An 18937-nucleotide genomic window follows, 5' to 3' on the forward strand; every position below is an offset into this window, starting at 1 on the left:
CCTGCTTACTCCCGCAACTGACCACTCACCCCTGACGGCACCCGAATCTTTTGAGACGAGCGCGCAGGTACTCGCAAAAGGCAATACTCGCTCGAGTATTTTTGCCTTAGCAATTATGCTCGCTCATCTCTAACGCTGATGCACGCACAAAAAAAAACATACGCTCCCGTGTGAAACTGGCCTAAGTGCTGTTTTTAGTGCCCTCCACTGCCTCTGTTTATGCTGTATTAGTAATAAGACCCCTAATGCCCCATCACTAATAATGCCCTCACTCAGACCCCCATAGTACTGCACCCCTCACGGTCCCTCTCGTTGTCCATGTGCTGTCCTCATTTCACGGGTCTGTTTAAATTGCACAGGAATTCTCACCCGTTATTTGGATCAGAACAGCGCATTGCAGTTTTCTTTCACATAAGCCCAAAAATAATTTGCGAGAATCGCCTCATTGACTACTACGGCCTCCCGCACACACGGACGGCACACGGATGTGAATTCCACTTGTGTGAATTAGCCTTTAGGTGACCCTTTTTATTTTTTTCTCAAAACATGGAATTCCCCTTTCAGGTACAGGTGGCGATGACTGGAATGCGCTGCCCCCTCCCCAATCTACATGGCTTAGAGGTGTCAACAGTTCAGACTAGTAGAGTCATTGTGTGCGGAATGTTTTCTTGTCACTCCATAGGTCATCTGATACCTGTGGACAGACAATAGAGTGCTGAGGTTCTGAAGTCCAAATGTCCAGCATGCTATTAGATGGCGGTCTCTAATAAGGTGGCCATTCCATGTAGATTCCTGAGCAAATATATTTACAATTTGTAGGTCTTTCTGCAAATCATGGACAATTTGCAACTGTGTGACTGCAAAAACTGTATTACAAGCCATTTGAAGCCGAGGAACAGCAGGCTACGGTGTTCAATTACTGACCATACATGCTGAGATAATAGCAGCAACATCAAGCACTAGTGCAACCCCATCGCTCCACAAGAGTCCTGCCACAACCATGCAGAATTAAAGGGATTCTGCCCGAACCTCGGATAACATGAACCAGAGACAGAAGCCTAACAGCTCGTCTCCCTGTTTGTGAATAGGGAGAGGGGTTGTCAGTCAGCATACAGAGGGTGAGGAGAATTTGGGGTGGCCCGCCCTTATGACTCGGAGCTCAACTCCGATCAAACCTCAAAGTGCATCTATTCTGTAATGTTGTAGCGTTTCGGAATAAAGCGTGGACAATAGGCTTCATTATCTCAGGTTCACGTTGTCTGTGGTTGGGGCAGCGTAAATCTGGACACAGAATCCCTTTAAAGGGGTTGTCCCGCGGCAGCAAGTGGGTCTATACACTTCTGTATGGCCATATTAATGCACTTTGTAATGTACATTGTGCATTAATTATGAGCCATACAGAAGTTATCAAAAGTTTTATACTTACCTGCTCCGTTGCTGGTGTCCACGTCTCCATGGTGCCGACTAATTTTCGGCCTCTAATGGCCAAATTAGCCGGGCTTGCGCAGTCCGGGTCTTCTGCTGTCTTCAATGGGGCCGCTCGTGCAGAATGCTGGCTCCGTGTAGCTCCGCCCCGTCACGTGCTGATTCCAGCCAATCAGGAGGCTGGAATCGGCAATGGACCGCACAGAAGCCCTGCGGTCCACAGAGAGAGAGGATCCCGGCGGCCATCTTCAGCAGGTGAGTATGAAGACGCCGGACCGCCGGGATTCGGGTAAGTACTACCCGGTTTGTTTTTTTAACCCCTGCATCGGGGTTGTCTCGCGCCGAACGGGGGGGGGGTTAAAAAAAAAAAAAAAAAAAAACGTTTCGGCGCGGGACAACCCCTTTAAGTATTTTGTGAGCTAAACTGCCAGTATAGAAGGATGCGCTTCCATACGGGGTACATCAGGCATAAACACAGAGGGACACATTTAGAAAAAAGGGTGCTTAGCATAGCTTTCACTTTTCCATAGGAGCTCTAATTGATTGAATTGGGCAACAATGATAGATTTTTGATTAGACAGATTTGTTAAAAGATGCAATTAATTTGATTTTTTGGGCCCAACCCTTGGGCCTCCCACCAGTCAGCAGAACAAAAGGGGCCGTTATATTCTACATATGTGCAGCTGTGTCTGGTACTCAAATGAATGGGATTGCACTGCTGTACCAAACACGCATGCAACAACAAACACTGCACTGTGGCCTGGCCCTCTCATTTTGCAGATTGGTAAGGGTCTTGGGTAGAGACGAGCGAGCACACTCGTCCGAGCTTGATGCTCGTTTGAGTATTTGGGTACTCGAAATGCTCGTTACTCGAGACGACCACCGCGCGGTACTCGAGTCAATTGCATTTCCTTCCCCGCATGTTTAGCGCAATTTTCTAGCCAATAAACATGCGGGGAAGGCATCACCACTTCCTGCTGTGACGTGCCAGCCCCCCATCCCCCTTACAGAAGTGAGTGGCTGGGCCGATCAGGTGACCGCCGAGTACTTAAACTGGTCCCGCGCGCGGCTCGCCTCAGACGCACGCTGGCAGAGGTTAGGGAAAGTGCTGCTGCTTATACAGGGATAGTGTTAGCGTAGGATCATGTCTTCAAGAACCCCAACAGTCCTTCTTAGGGCTACTCCTCATCGTGTGCATTACTGTTGCGGCTGGCTTGGAGCAGTAGTGCACCATTTTTATTTTTTTTTCATCTCGGGCTGTGCAGGCCATTTCAGCTATAGCGTTCTCAGTCTGCAGTGCATTACGCAGAGTTTAGGGACAGAGCTGCCTATATAGGGAAAGTTTTACAAGACTCCTGATCCTCTGTGCAAGAACCCCAACGGTCCTTCTTAGGGCTATATCTCACCGTGTGCATTATGGTTGTGGCTGGCTGGGAGCAGTAGTGCACCAACTTTTGTATTACGCATCTAGGCCTGTTTCCAGCCTTGCAGTTATAGCGCTCTCAGCCTGCAGTGCCTTACAATGAGCTCTCACCGTGAAACAGTACTCTAATATTTCCTGGGCCACTGCAAAGTATTTCAGCTCTGCCACTGTGCAGAGCATCTCACAATACCCTTTCCTTGGTGGGGTTGAGATAGCCGCAGTTACCAGCACTATCCACTGGCTTTAGAGTCTTCTCCCACTCCATACAGCCTCCCTTATCTACAAGTCTCTGTGAGCAGTAAATTACCCCTAGGTATCAGCGCAAGACAGCGGGTTACTTTTTTCAATTCACAGCATAGAGCCTCCACTATCTACAAGTCTCTGTGTGCGGTGAATTAGCCACAGTTGTCAGCGCTGTACAGTGGGGTAATTTATTTGGGCCCTGCTCTATACTTAATCCGCCATGATGAGGAGTAGGGGTAAGGGTCGAGGACATGGACGCTGACGTCCAAGTGAGGGTGTGGGCACAGGCCGAGTTCCTGGGCATGGTGAATCACAGCCGGCTGCTGTGGGATTAGGAGAGAGGCAAGTTTCTGGCCTCCCCAGCTTCATATCACAATTTGTGGGTCCGCGTGGTAGACCTTTATTACAAACAGAGCAGTGCGAGCAGGTCCTGTCATGGATGGCAGAAAACGCGTCCAGCAATGTATCAACCACCTAGTCTTCTACGCAGTCCACTACTCCCGGCCTAAGGACTTCAACTCTGAATCCTCTGGCTGCTGCTCCTCCTTCCTCCCAGCCTCCTCACTCCATGAAAATGACATATTATGAGCAGGTAGACTCCCAGGAACTGTTCTCAGGTCCCTGCCCTGAGTGGAAAAAAACGGTTCCTCTCTCACCTGAGGACTTTGTCGTGACCGATGCCCAACCTTTGGAAGGTTCCAGGAGTCCGGTGATGAGGCTCGGGACTTCCGGCAACTGTCTCAAGAGCTTTTTGTGGATGAGGATGATGAGACACGGTTGTCCATCAGTGAGGTAGTAGTAAGGGCAGTAAGTCCGAGGGAGGAGCAAACAGAGGATTCGGAGGAAGAGCTGCTGGACGATGAGGTGACTGACCGCACCTGGTTTGCCAAGCCTACTGAGGACAGGTCTTCAGAGGGGGAGGCAAGTGCAGCAGCAGGAAAGGTTGGAAGAGTAAGTGGTGTGGCCAGGGGTAGAGGCAGGGCCAGAGCGAAGAATCCCCCCAACTGTTTCCCAAAGCACCCCGTCGCGGCAAGTCTCCACGCAGAGGGCTAGGTGTTCAAAGGTGTGGATGTTTTTAGTTAGAGCGCGGATGACCGTCGAACAGTGGTGTGCAAGATCAGCCAGAGAGCCACCACTACCAGCCTGACCACCACCAGCATGCGCAGGCATATGATGGCCAAGCACCCCACAAGGTGGGACGAAGGACATTCACCGCCTCCGGGTCACACCACTCCCTCTTCCCCTGTGCCACAACCTGCCACACCAATCCCCCTCCCAGGACACAGGCACGAGCACCTCCCGGCCTGCACCCACACTCTCACCTCCACGATCCTCCACTCCATCCAGCAATGTCTCTCAGTGCAGCGTTCAGCTGTTGCTAACAAAAGCGTTGAAACGGAAATACGCCGCCCCCCACCCGCATGCACAAGCATTAAACGTGCACATTGCCAAATTAATCAGCGTGGAGATGCTGCCGTACAGACTTGTGGAAACAGAGGCTTTCAAAAACATGATGGCGATGGCGGTCCTGCACTACTCGGTCCCCAGTCGCCACTATTTTTCCCGGTGTGCCGTCCCTGCCATACACCAGCACGTCTCCTGCAACATAAATCGTGCCCTTACCAACGCGGTTACTGGGATGGTCCACTTAACCACGGACACATGGACAAGTACTGGCGGGCAGGGCCATTATATCTCCCTGACAGCACATTGGGTGAATTTGGTGGAGGCTGGGACGAAGTCAGAGCCTGGGACCACTCAAGTCCTACCCATACCCAGAATAGCAGGTCCTACCTCGGTGCTGGTATCTGCGGTGTTTTATGCCACCTCCTCCAAACCCTCCCCCTCCTCCTCCTCCGCCACCTCTACCTCTCAATTAAGAAGTGTGAGCACATCGCCAGCAGTCGGTAGCGCGTGGCGCTGCAGCACAGTGGTGGGCAGGCGTCAGCAGGCCGTGCTGAAACTACTCAGCTTAGGTGACAAGAGGCACAGGGGCCCCGAGCTGCTGCAGGGTCTGACAGAGCAGACCGACCTCTGGCTTTCACTGTTGAGCCTCCAACCGGGCATGGTCGTGTGTGACAACGGCCGTTACCTGGTGGCAGCTCTGCAGCTCGGCAGCCTCACACACATGCCATGCCTGGCCCATGTCCTCAATCTGGTTGTTTAGCGGTTTCTGAAAAACTATCCCCACTTGTCTGACCTGCTCGGCTAGGTGTGCTGCGTCTGCGCACATTTCCGCAAGTCCACCACGGACGCTGCCACCCTGAGGACCCTGCAACGTCGGTTTCAGCTGCCAGAGCACCGACTGCTGTGCGTTGTGCCCACACGGTTGAATTCTACGCTGCATATGTTGGCCGGGCTGTACGAGCAGCGTAGAGCAATATTAGAATACCAGCTGCAACATGGGCGGTGGAGTGGTAGTCAGCCTCCGCAATTCTTTACTGAGGAGTGGGCATGGATGGCAGACATCTGCCAGGTCCTCAGAAACTTTGAGGAGTCTACCCAGATGGTCATTAGCGTTACCATCCCACTGCTTTGCCTGCTGAGAAGTTCACTACTAAGGATAAAGGCCATCGCTTTGCGGTTGGAACAGGAGACAGGGGATGACAGTATGTCGCTTGATAGCCAGACCACCCTCATGTCTATATCTCAGCGCGTTTTGGAGGACGAGGGGGAGGGGGAGGAGGAGGAGGGGGAAGAGACAGCTGGCCACACTGCAGAGGGTACCCATGCTGCTTGCCTTTCATCTGTTTAGCGTGTATGGGCTGAAAAGGAGGAAGAGGATCCTGAAAGTCATCCTCCTAGTGAGGACAGCAATGTGTTGTGTACTGGGGCCCTGGCACACATGGCTGACTTCACGTTAGGCTGCCTTTCCCGTGACCCTCACATTAGACGCATTCTGGCCAACACGGATTACTGGGTGTACACCCTTCTAGACCCACGGTATAAGAAGAACCTTTCCACTCTCCTTCCAGAAGAGGAAAGGGGTATAGGAGTGATGCAATACCACAGGGCCTTGGTGGAGAAAGTGATGCTAAAGTTCCTATCTGACAGTGCTAGTGGCAGAAGACACCGTTCCGAAGGCCAAGTAGCAGGGGAGGCACGGAGATCAGGCAGCATGTCCAGCGCACGCAGGGGAGCACTCTCCAAGGCCTTTGCCAGCTTTATGGCTCCCCAGCAAGACTGTGTCACCACTCCCCAGTCAAGGCTGAGTCAGAGGGAGCACTGTAAAAAGATGGTGAGGGAGTACGTAGCTGATCGTACCACCGTCCTCCATGATGCCTCTGCTCCATACAACTATTGGGGGTCAAAGCTGGACACGTGGCCCGAACTTGCGCTGTACTCCCCGGAGGTGCTGGCCTGCCCTGCTGCTAGCGTCTTGTCAGAGAGGGTGTTTAGTGCAGCGGGGGGAATCATAATGGATAAGCGTACCCACCTGTCAACAGATAGTGCCGACATGCTTACACTCATAAAGATGAACAAAGGCTGGATTTCCCCAGACTTCTCTTCTCCACGGGCGGAAAGCAGCGGAACCTAATGATTCTTTTCGCTGCAACAGGAGAAAACTGCATCCTCTATCACCACAATAAAAGGGGGAATTAGCTTTGTCAATCACTCTCGGATATTATTACTCCTCCTAAAACAGCATGTCATCACACAGAACTGCCAATTTTTCTGCGCCCCAAAAGGCTCTCTTTAAAAGTTTTTTACAATTTTTCAAAGTTTCAAAAGCATATATGCTTTAACGGAAACCAATTTTTCTCACAGGGCTGCCTCCAGGTTCTGTTACAAATTAAGCCACAGTGAGCTGTACCTTTAAAAAATGTTTATGGGTTTCACCAGCCCTCGCGGTTGAGCAATTTTTCAGGGGTACACTTGTACTCTTGGTACACCAATTTTTCTGGCCCTTGCCTATACTGTTATCTAACTAATTTTTCAGGCCTTCGTCTACACTCTTGGTAACCAAATTTTTTCAAGGGTTCGCCTATACTCTTGGTACACCAATGTTTTAGGGGTTCGCCTACACTCTTGCTACAGAAATGTTACAGGGGTCCGCTTATACACTTGGTACAGAAATGTTACAGGGGTTCGCCTATGCTCTTGTGACAGAAATGTTACTGGGGTCCGCCTATACTCTTGCTACATAAATGTTACTAGGGTCCGCCTATACTCTTGCTACAGAAATGTTACTGGGGTTCGCCTATACACTTGGTACTGAAAGGTTTGAGGGGTTCGTCTATACTCTTGCTACAGAAATGTTACTGGGGTCCGCCTATACTCTTGCTACAGAAATGTTACTGGGGTCCGCCTATACTCTTGCTACATAAATGTTACTGGGGTCCGCCTATACACTTGCTACTGAAAGGTTTGAGGGGTTCGCCTATACTCTTGCAACAGAAATGTTACTGGGGTCCGCCTATACTGTGGGTGCACAAAGGTTTCCCATTGCAGTGTTCAGCTGCCTGACACATACACAGAATGAAGTTTGTGGGGACACATAGATTTCCAATAGCTATTTAACTCACGGCAACTTGGGTCACAGAAGGTGGAGGCTGGGACCGAGCCTGACCCAGGGCTCGCTCACGTACTTCCCAAACAGAGTATTGGGTCCTACCTCGGTCATGGGTTCTCGACCTTATTATGCCACCTCCTCCTCCTGCTTGGGGCCTGGTGATCAGCGGTGGGTAACATGTATTTTCTCTTGTGTTACCACAATTATCTTAGACAGTGGCTTGCGCCAAACAAAAGGAGCATTACTGCATTAATGAGACGTTCACAGCTGCACTAGCATCCAAGTCCGCTTGAGGCCCACGATTACTAAGGGTGTGGGCAGAGGCCAAGGTCCTGGGGGGGAAGAATCAACTGCGCCAGGTATGGCCTGTGGAACTTCTTTGTGGTTCATCCAGTCTTTGGAGCGATGAAAGCAACCATAACTGCTTTAAAGAGACATTCACAGCTGTACTAGCATCCGAGTCCACTTTATGCCCACGGTTAATGAGGGTGTGAGTCTTTGAGTTTCATGGGCTCACCTATGCTGTGGGTGCACAAAGACTTCCCATTGCGTTGTTTTGCCTGTCTGGCAGAAATACACTGACTGACTTGGCTAGGGTGCAGACGGCTTTCCCATTGCAGTGTTTTACCTATCTGGCACAAATACACTGAATGACTAGGGCAGAAGTGTGGGCCGAGGTCCTGGGCAGGGTGAAACTCTGACATGTTTGGGCACTCTCTTTTTTTATGTTTAATACTGTCTTTGAGATTCATGAGCTCGCCTATGCTGTGGGTGCACAAAGGTTTTCCCATTGCATTGTTCAGCTATCTGACACATACAAAGAATGAATTGGGCAGAAATGTGGGCCGAGGTCCATGGCAGGGTGAAACTCTGCCATGTTTGGGCACTCTGTTTTCCTCATGTGTAATACCATCTTTCAGTTCCTTGGGCTTGCCTATGCTGTGGGTGCACAAAGACTTCCCATTGCGGTGTTTTACCTGTCTGGCACAAATACACTGACTGACTATGGCAGAAATGTGGGCCGAGGCCGAGGTCCTTGGCGGGGTGAAACTCTGCCATGCTTGGGCACTCTGATTTCTTCCTGTGTAATACCATCTTTGTGCACCGACAGCATAGGCGAGCCCAAAGAACTCAAAGACTTCCCATTCTGGTGTTGAGCTATCTGACACCTACACTGAATGAATTGTGTGGGGACACATGGATTTCCCATTGCTATGTAACTCATGGCACCTTAGGTCACACAAGATGGAGGCTGGGACCGAGCCTGACCCTGGGCCAGCTCACGTGTTTCCCACACAGAGTATTGCTGCATTGTGGAGATGTGTAGAAGTGCTGGCACCTGAGTCCCCTTTATGCCCACGTTTGCAGCTCCTGACAATTTTGTGACGGAGGTGGCACGGGATTAGAATGATGATCGTACGTCAATTTATCATCAATTCTCAACAGCATTGTGGGCTATCGCCCACACTTTCAAAGAGGGTCGCTGCCTGGCCCTGCCAATCCTCTGCAGTGTGTGCCTCCGGTTCCTCCTCATCCAGTACGCGCATATAAATAGACATGAGGGTGGTGTGGCTATGAAGCGAGCGTGTGGCATGAGGCCGGCTGAACGCTGTGCAGGGAAAATTTTGTGTGCTGTGTGGACGCAGGGTCATGCAGAGGGTTGGATACCAATGCCAGCATGTAACCCAGGAGAAGAGGCAGCGGTGTCACCCGCAGGCAGTGATTGTCCTTGGTTGCAGGTAGTGTGGTGCTTAGCTAAGATGTGCCAGCGCATGTGCCTTGCTAATGAGGGTTTGTTCCAAGTAAATTGTTAGGGGGGTGACCGCCAGGCTCTTGCCCCCATTTTGGCTTAATAGTGGGACCTGGGAGCCTCAGGTGCAGCCATGCATGCTGCCCCTGCCCTTCCCTATCCATTTCTGTGGTGTTTCCATGACTTTCTGATGTTCTCTGGTGAATCACCTATGCGGAGCATCGGTCCCATACAAAAATGCTCGAGTCCCCCATTGACTTCAATGGAGTTCGTTACGCGAAACGAGCTTTCGAGCATTACGAAAAGTTCGACTCGAGTACCGAGCACCCGAGCATTTTGGTGCTCGCTCATCTCTAGTCTTGGGGTTCAGGCCTTAAAAGGTCCTACATTTAAATCCTATACTAAAGCTGGCTGTACACATTAGATTACTGCCAGTGGTTAACTGACCATCCAATGTGAATGGGACTGGGAGTACTCACTCCCTTTTAACTAATAAACCGCTCCCTTCCCATAAAATGACCACTACACAGACAGCTGGCTTTTAAAGTGGGATAGACCAGAGCTTTATTAAATAACACATTTTTAAAAACTATTTGCTTTTTAAACTTTCAAAACAATCCTTTCCATGCTTCACCAAAAAGACTAACTTTTATTTGAGTCCAACGAAAAACGAAGGCGTAAGATAGCCCCTTAGCCAACTGGGCTTGAAAAACCCCTTCTCCTGACCATCGCTGGCGTGGAAAGAAAACCTACCGCTACACCTCCAGCTGTGACAACTGCTATAATCCCATAATCACGGGAAAAAACATCCCCCAGTTCCTTTTTGTCCTCTTCTATTTTCTTCTTTATCCACGAATGGCACGCTGCTCTCCACGGTGTGGCCCGGTGAGTCCTGCTCCCTCACTATGCACCATGGCACTGAATATTGGCTCTCTGCGCTGAAGTGAAGATAGTGACACACTGGCTTGTACTAAACACTGGACATGTATCCCTTAAGCGACTGTTTCCAGCACTCGTTGTGCTCTGAAGAGACTGTTTCTTTTATTCTGTTGCACCAGTGGTGGCTAAAAATTGTTGTATTTGCTAAATCACACACCCTGGTTGTTCACCAGAGCTTCATCAACTTGCCATTTTGTTGAGAAATACAGTTACAACTGAGTTCTGAAAGAAGAATGCATTGGCCCGGTTTCCTTTCCCCTGCGGAACAAGAAGCAGTAAGAGGCAGAGTATGGGAAGTCCAACTTCCCCAGGAGGAACGAGGCCGCTGCCACATACATGAGATCCAGTTCGGACCACCACCACCTTACTCAGCTAGCCTGTCTCCCAGGGAAGGCCACACCCCACCTGAACTAGTGTCTAAGGCCCATTTTCAGTAGAGGTGGGTGCTGTAGTGGCTATGCTGCAGTGGGGGACATTTAACGGGCGACTGCTACATAGTTTATTATTTAACTACATTCCCCACCATTGCCATAAATTGTTTCCTATGGAGAAAATGGATCAGAAATGGATAGCAAACATCACTATCAGTCATCATCCGTTTCCCATCCAGTGCTGTTAAGTGGGGTCAGTTAAGGCCCATTTACATGCAAAGACAATCTTTCAAACAACTGAAAGATTGACAGTTTTAGCGGTCATTTTCCATAAAGTGTTAATGGACACTGATGTCCATTAATAGTTTATCAGCTTCATTTGCGTGTAAAACATAGTAACATAGTAAGTTAGGCTGAACGAAGACAATGTCTATTTAGTTCTGCTTGTTTCAACCCCTTCCCCCTTGTTGGTCCAGAGAAAGGCAAAAAAAAATACCAACGTGCCAATTTAGTTCATTTGGAGGAAGAAAATTCCTTCCTGACTCCATAATGGCAGCCAGAGTGATCCTGGATCAACATTTGAGAAAAACAACCCCGCTGGTCACCTAATGTCTATATCCTGTAATATCATAGCGCTCTAGAAAGACTTCTAGTCCCCTCTTAAACTTCTCAATGGATTTTGCCATCACCGAATCCTCAGGCAGAGAGAGTTCCATAGTCTCACTGCTCTTACAGTAAAGAACACCCTTCTATGTTGGTGATGGAACCTGCTTTCTTCTAGACATAGCGGATGCCCTCTTGTTACCGCTGCAGTCCTGGGTATAAACAGATCACGGGAGAGATCCTTGTATTGTCCCCTCATGTATTTATACATGGTTATTTGGTTGCCCCTTAGCCGTCTTATATCCTGGGTAAATAGTCCCAATTTTGATGCCTCTCTGGGTATTCCAGTCCCGTCATTCCATGTATTAGTTTAGTTGCCCTTCTTTGAAGCCCCTCCAGTACTGTAACATCTTTCCTGAGCACCGGTGACCAGAACTGTACGCAGTATTCCATGTGAGGCCTGACAAGTGCCTTATATAGTGGGAGGATAATGTTCTCATCCCTCGCCCCTATACCTCTTTTAATGCACCCCAAGACTTTATTAGCTTTAGGTAGCAGCTGACTGGTATTGGTTGCTCCAGGTAAATCTGCAGTCCACTAATACCCCCAGGTCTTTTTCCATATCCCTTTTCCCTAGCAGTACCCCATTTAGTGTATATTGGTAACATCCGTTCCTCCTGCCCATGTGCAGAACCTTACATTTATCAACATTGACCTTCATTTGCCATTTTTCAACCCAAGCCCCCAGCTTATCCAGTTCCTTTTGTAGCCGTACCTTGTCCTCCTTTGTAGTAATTATCTTGTATAATTTTGTATCATCTGCAAAAATTGCTATTTTTCTGTGCAGCCCCTCTATCAGGTCATGATAAATAGTGCAGTGAACGTGCCAGCAATGGCTTTTACGCCTGCATAAAATGAATGACAAACAAAAAAGCGAACAATTTTCATCGTCGTTGGCTCATGCTAAGGCTCGGTTCACACGGGGCGGAAATCCCGCGGAATGCCCACAGCGGGACCGCACAGAAATTCCGCAAGATTTCTGCAGCTGAAGCCCCGAGACATTTGGAGCGGGTTTTGAAAGCGCCTTATTCAGCTGTGGTCATCTCTCCCTATAGAGAGGAGAGAGTTCACAGCAGAAACAGCGATATAAGTGACATGCCGCCGCTTTGAATTCCGTGCGGCAGGTCAGTTTCAGCGTGGCTTGGCCGCAATGGACTATCCGCAGCGCGTTGATGAGGTTTTTCGCAAATCTCGTCCACTTTGCTGCTTAGTCTCAGGCTTAAGATTGCAGACAGAATTTCCATATAGAAATTCCATGGCAATTCCATCCTATGTCAACCCAGCCTTAAGGCCTATTTACACACACAGATAATCTATCAAAAGATTGAAAGATCAGCGATCGTTTTCCATAAAGTACTAATAGGCATTAATTTCTATTAGTACTTTATCAACTTCACTTACATGCAAATGAGCTTCTGGGAGCTGTTGCAGAACTCAGCAAGAGGTCTGAGCTCTCTAATTAGCTCCATTGTTCAGCCATTGGATGCTAAGAGAAAACAATATAATCTCTAGCTTCCCATGGAGAATTCAACACCATGGACAGCAGACACAGAGTGTGGTCCTGCTAACAGCTCTTCTGCCCAACTGTCGTTTAGCAGAAAACTGAAAGATGGGCACATTTAGAGATGATTATTGCTCAAAAGATGGCTTTTGAGCGAATTTTGAGCGATAATCGTTGTGTCTAAATGGACCTTTAGTCTGAACGATTATTGTTCACTTTCACTGGTTTGAGCGATTTTTTGAACAATCATTCCGTCTAAAAGCGCCCTGAGACCTCGCTCACTGCTCCATTCATTTCTTTGAGCTAAAACGAAGCCACTAGCGACTACTGAGCGATTTTTTCACTCAGCACCCTGTTGGCTCCTGTGTTTACATAGGATAACTATTGCTGAAAATCACTCCTTTAAGCAATTTTGCGGCCGATTGTTTAGTCCCGTATGAAGGTCACCCTGAGGGCTCACACCCACTTGCCTTTTTTTAACGCTGTGATATCGCAGCCTTTTTTTAACGCGATTGTCAACGGGACTTTCTAATATTAAAAACGCATCGCAAGTTGGTGCTTGGCAATTTTTGTGCGATGCGTTTTTAACATTAGAAAGTCCTATTGACAATCGCGTGAAAAAAACGCGCAAGAAAAACGCAAGTGTGCAAGAGCCCTAAGGGCCATAAATAAACCGCGTATTAAGCACGTAGATTTCAATTACTTTCTAATACATGTCTGAACTATCGCCTACCCACGCCCCCCCACCTTCTCATTTTGCCTACCTTGTACATCCCATTCCCCTGTACCTCCTGCATCACCTCAGTCGGCAGAAATCCTCCTAATGACCTTCTAATAACTTAGAGAGCCCCCTGTCATCGTTTCCCAGCATTGCACGCGACTTAACTCCCTCACCCTCCCCTTTTTTTGCACCTCCCATAGGAGTCTATGGAGACTCCAGTGTTTTTTGGTTCAAAGATAGGGCAGGACCTATAGTTTTCGACAGCAGGAAATTTCAGTCCTTGCCTTCAGTCGCTTATGTGCTATATTGTTCGGTCCAATATTTCGGATAATCTCAGACTAAGAATTGTTTGTCTGAGATTATCCGAACCAATGGTTTCTAATGTATTCAATTTAATTGTGTGGCTAACTTAGCCACGCAAAAACGCCCGCGTGAATGAGGCCTAAAGGAGATATCCAGGGTTAACCCTTTCCAATCCAATTTGTATCCTGGTTTTCCTAGGAGGCTTACTTTTTTTCTGCCGTTATACAACAGCGCTATCTGCTGGCTAAAGCCAGTACTGCATGAGGTGACACGTTGGAGAGGCTTCGACAGCAGAGAGGCTGGCATTATACAGCAAGAGAACGCCAATGGACTTCTTCTAACATCAGAGCTGTACAGCCTTAAATCATAATGTCTTAAGATGTCAGACAGTGGATTGGAAAGGGTTAAACAAATGTATTAGTGCAGATGTTAGATCAATGGAGGTCCAAGTGCGGAAACCATCACTGATCACAGTTTCTAAAGGGCTGCTATGTCCCCTCTTCTATATAATCAGGCAAGGAGATTATTAACAGAGCAGAGTCCATACATGGCATTCCTCCTAAGGCCTCCTTCCCACGAGCGTGACGGGCTCCGCAGCGTAATATTCCGCTGTGAAGCCCGTCACGGCGCCCCCCAGAGCCCCTATACTTACCTGCGGGAGATAGCGTGAAATCGCTTCCCCGCCCACCGCCGCGCGTCACCGCCCGTCACCGCCCACCACCGCCGCGTCACCGAGCGTGTCACGTGACGCGGCCGGCCGCGTCACGTGACGCGGCCGGCCGCGTCATTTGGCGTCATATGACGCGCGGCGGTGGGCGGGAAAGCGTTTTTTCACGCTATCTCCCGCTGGTTACAGCGGGAGATAGCGTGAACGGACGGCTTCCATTGACTGCAATGGAAGCCGTCAGTGCGTACAGCCCGTCCTCACCCGCAGAAAATAGAGCATGCTGCGGGTGAGGACGGGAGAAATCGCGGTGCGTAATTCCGCGGTGGAATTACGCATCGTGAGCATTGTGCTATTAGGTTCAATAGAACCTAATAGCAGCGGGCAACGCAGCGGATTTTCGCCGCGAATTACGCGGCGGAAATCCGTTCGTGGGAAGGAGGCCTTCGGGTGACACTACTCACTACAGTTTTTTTTCACTGCGAAATTCGCAGCGTTTTTTTTTCCTGCAGGGGCCTATGGGACTTGTAATGTATAAGGGACATATGGAAACATGAGTGTGTCCTAGTCACTGGCGTAACTACAGTAAAACCTCTACTAACGTTAGTAATTCGTCCGTAAGCAATGGGCTTTATTACCTGTCCTCAGTGTTATCACTGTGTTCTCTGTGCTGTTACATAGGACTGCAGGTGACATCATTATCTGTCCTCAGCATTATCACTGTGTTCCCTGTGCTGTTACATAGGAGTGCAGATGACATCATTATCTGTCCTCAGCGTTATCACTGTGTTCCCTGTGCTGTGACATAGGACTGCAGGTGACATATGCTGTACTCATAGAATCATAGAATGGTGGAGTTGGAAGGGACCCCCAGGGTCATCGGGTCCAACCCCCTGCTCAGTGCAGGATCACTAAATCATCCCAGACAGATGTCTGTCCAGCCTTTTTTTAACTCCTCCATTGAAGGAGAACTCCCCACCTCCCGTGGTAACCTGTTCCACTCATTGATCACCCTCACGGTCAGAAAGTTTTTTCTAATATTTAATTTGTGTCTCCTCCCTTTCAGTTTCATTCCATTGCTACGATCTATTAGTATACTCAAGTCTTTTTAACATGTGCTGCTTAGCCCAATTCCTCCCATTCTGTATGTGCTTTTTTCATTTTTCTTGCCCAGATGTAGGACTTTGCATCCCATATCTGGTCATTTTTTTTTCCCAATAAGTATGGCATGAGATACTTTGTCAAATGCTTTACTAAAGTCAAGATATACTATATCCACCACATTTGCCTGATCAACCCAGTCAGTGATATTATCATAGAAGGAAATTAGATTAGTCTGGCATGACTTGTTTGTTACAAACCCATGCTGGCTCTGGTTAATTACTCCCTTTTCATCCAAGTACTTGCATACATGCTGTTTAATAATTTGTTCAAAGATCTTTCCCGGTATAAAAGTCAGGCTCACAGGCCTGTAGTTTCCTGGATCCACCTTCTTCTCTTTTTTGAAGATAGGGACAACATTTACCCTTTTCCGATCTTCTGGGACTTCTCCCATTCTCCAGGAATTTTCAAAGATTATGGTGAGTGGTTCAGCAATTACCTCCGCTGCTTCCTTTAGTATCCTAGGATGTAATTCACCTGGACCTTGAGACTTGAATTAATTTAACTTAGCTAAGTGTTCCCTCACCATCTCTCTGCTTATAGATAGCCTGCATTCTTTTATTCCCCTAATAGCACAGGGAAGATCAGATGATGTTCCATCTACTTTCTAAGAGAAAACAGATACAAAATAGGAATTTAAACGTTCGGCCTTCTCATCTGTGCTCAGAGTTATCACTGTGTTCTCTGTGGTGTTACATTGGAGTGCAATTGTACAGTACTGTACTAGTGTATTACCCATTGCCGATGATGGAGAAAGGTGGGTTGCATTAGCAGTAGGAGGAGGAGACGCCGAGCAGGAGATCACATGGGTTCAGCAGCAAGGTCACGTGGGCCGGCTGGTGTTAATCAGAGGAAACCAATATTACTAGAGACGAAATTTGGCTAAAAAAACGGCCTTACTCGAAATCAGCCTTAGTAGATATCAATGCTAGTAGAGGTTTAACAGTATAGGGAATGCAGGGGATGCGGTTGCACCCGGGCCCAGAAGGCTTAGGGGGCCCATAACGCCTCTCTTCTCAATATAGGGAGCCCAGTACTATGAATAAAGCATTATAGTTGGGAGCCCTGTTACAGGTTTTGCATTGGGGTCCAGGAGCTTCAAGTTACGCCTCTAGTCCTATTGATTGCTCGCGTTACTGCGCTCCAAAGTGATGTAGCTGCAGATGTTACATTATTGGTCGTCATGGGTGTTACTAGAAAAGGCTGGTCTACATAGCAAAATTTTGATTGGGGCAACCCTCGAAACATGAATATTTAGGGTATGTTCACATGGTAGATTTTTGCCACCATGTGATTACAGAACCGTTGTATTCAGGTAATATCCTCTTGATTGAAGTTGTCATTTTCCCTTTTTTTCTGTATCTGGCCCAGAACTCATGATCATTTCCCCTTGTCACAACGTGTCTTTACAAAATTTGACATGCAGACATCTGTGTTGCTTTTCCAGTACCCTCTCTACATTTTCCACACCTCTACACAATCTCTCCATCCATACTACCCAAGGTAGTAAATTAACCGCACACAGTAAGGCCACTCTCACACTCTTCGCTTTTTACCATGATTAGCGCGACATCTTTGGCGCCGCGCTAACTGCGGTACAACACTGCCATTGATTTCAAAGGGGCTTCACAGACATCTTTGCACGTTTTTGCGTTTTTTAACGTACCTCATCACCCATCACAATGATGGGATGCGTTCAAAAACGCTGGAATGTGTGACAGTGGCCTAAGGGTTCCTTCAGTCGACCGTATGTGCAAATGCGCATGCTTCAGTGCAACATATTTATACAGAGAACAACTTTAATTTGCGTGTATCGGCGCATAGTACTGTACCTTTTGCGCATACAGGGCCTGGTCATACCGTATATGCGCGTGCAAAACACTCCTGCCCTGATTTAAAAGCCTATTTAGCCTAATGAGGTCCACTTGTGTTGTTTTCTGCACTGTTTTGCGCAGTGTTTTACGCATGCCCGTACGTTTGGCGCGCCTCCCGTAAACTTCTATGGCGCCTTTGGTGCACAAATATACAGGAAAAGAGAGGCCCTATTTTTTTCGCGCACACAAAAAACATAACTGAGAACAAACCCATTAAAATTAACGGGTACTATTTTCTGTGTATCGTGCGGGCAAATTTAGCATGCGCAAAAACAGCTGTCGGAAGAACCCATTGATTTTGTTAAAAAAAAAACCAGCAGAATATACGCGGGTGCAAAAAAAGCAAAGTCCGTTCCCCAAATATGTGGTGCTCGTACGCGTGCAAATACGCATACACTAGTGAAATGCTGGTGCTGCTTTTCATGCCCTCCACTCAGTAAAAGCACCTCTGTTTATGCTGCATTAGCAATAATACATAATACCCCTGATGCCCCCTTCAGTAATACCCCTGATGCCCCATCAATAATACCCCTGATGCCCCCTTCAGTAATACCCCTGATGCCCCATCAATAATACCCCTGATGCCCCATCAGTAATACCCCTGATACCCCCTTCAGTAATACCCCTGATGCCCCATCAATAATACTCCTGATGCCCCCTTCAGTAATCCCCCTGATGCCCCATCAATACCCGATGCCCCCTTCAGTAATACCCCTGATGCCCCATCAGTAATACCCCTGATGCCCCCTTCAGTAATCCCCCTGATGCCCCCTTCAGTAATCCCCCTGATGCCCCATCAATAATACCCGATGCCCCCTTCAGTAATACCCCTGATGCCTCATCAATAATACCCCTGATGCCCCCTTCAGTAATACCCCTGATGCCCCATCAATAATACCCGATGCCCCCTTCAGTAATACCCCTGATGCCTCATCAATAATACCCCTGATGCCCCCTTTCAGTAATACCCCTGATGCCCCTATCACTAATAACGCTCTCTCAGGCCCCCATGACACTGCACCCCTCACGGCCCCTCGCGCCCTCCGTTTGCTGTCCCAATTTCCCCGATCTGTAGTATTCGCATGGGAATTTTTGTCCGTTAATCGGACCAGAACAGCGCGATGCAGTTTTTTTCACGCGGACGGAAAATAATTTGCGCGATTCGCCTCATGAACCATTACGGCCCTCCACACGGACAGCACACGGATGTGATTTCCGCTCGTGTGAATTACACATTAGATGACCCTTATTTTTTCCTCACAAGACGGGGAATCCCCCTTTCACGTACAGGTGGCGGTGACTGGAATGTGTTGCCCCCTCCCCAATGTACATGACTGTCTAAGGAACCAAATATGGCGTTGCCTTTATTATTGGGGTTGTCCCTCC

The sequence above is a fragment of the Eleutherodactylus coqui genome, chromosome 9, assembly GCF_035609145.1.
Source record: "Eleutherodactylus coqui strain aEleCoq1 chromosome 9, aEleCoq1.hap1, whole genome shotgun sequence".
Classification (NCBI taxonomy): domain Eukaryota; kingdom Metazoa; phylum Chordata; class Amphibia; order Anura; family Eleutherodactylidae; genus Eleutherodactylus; species Eleutherodactylus coqui.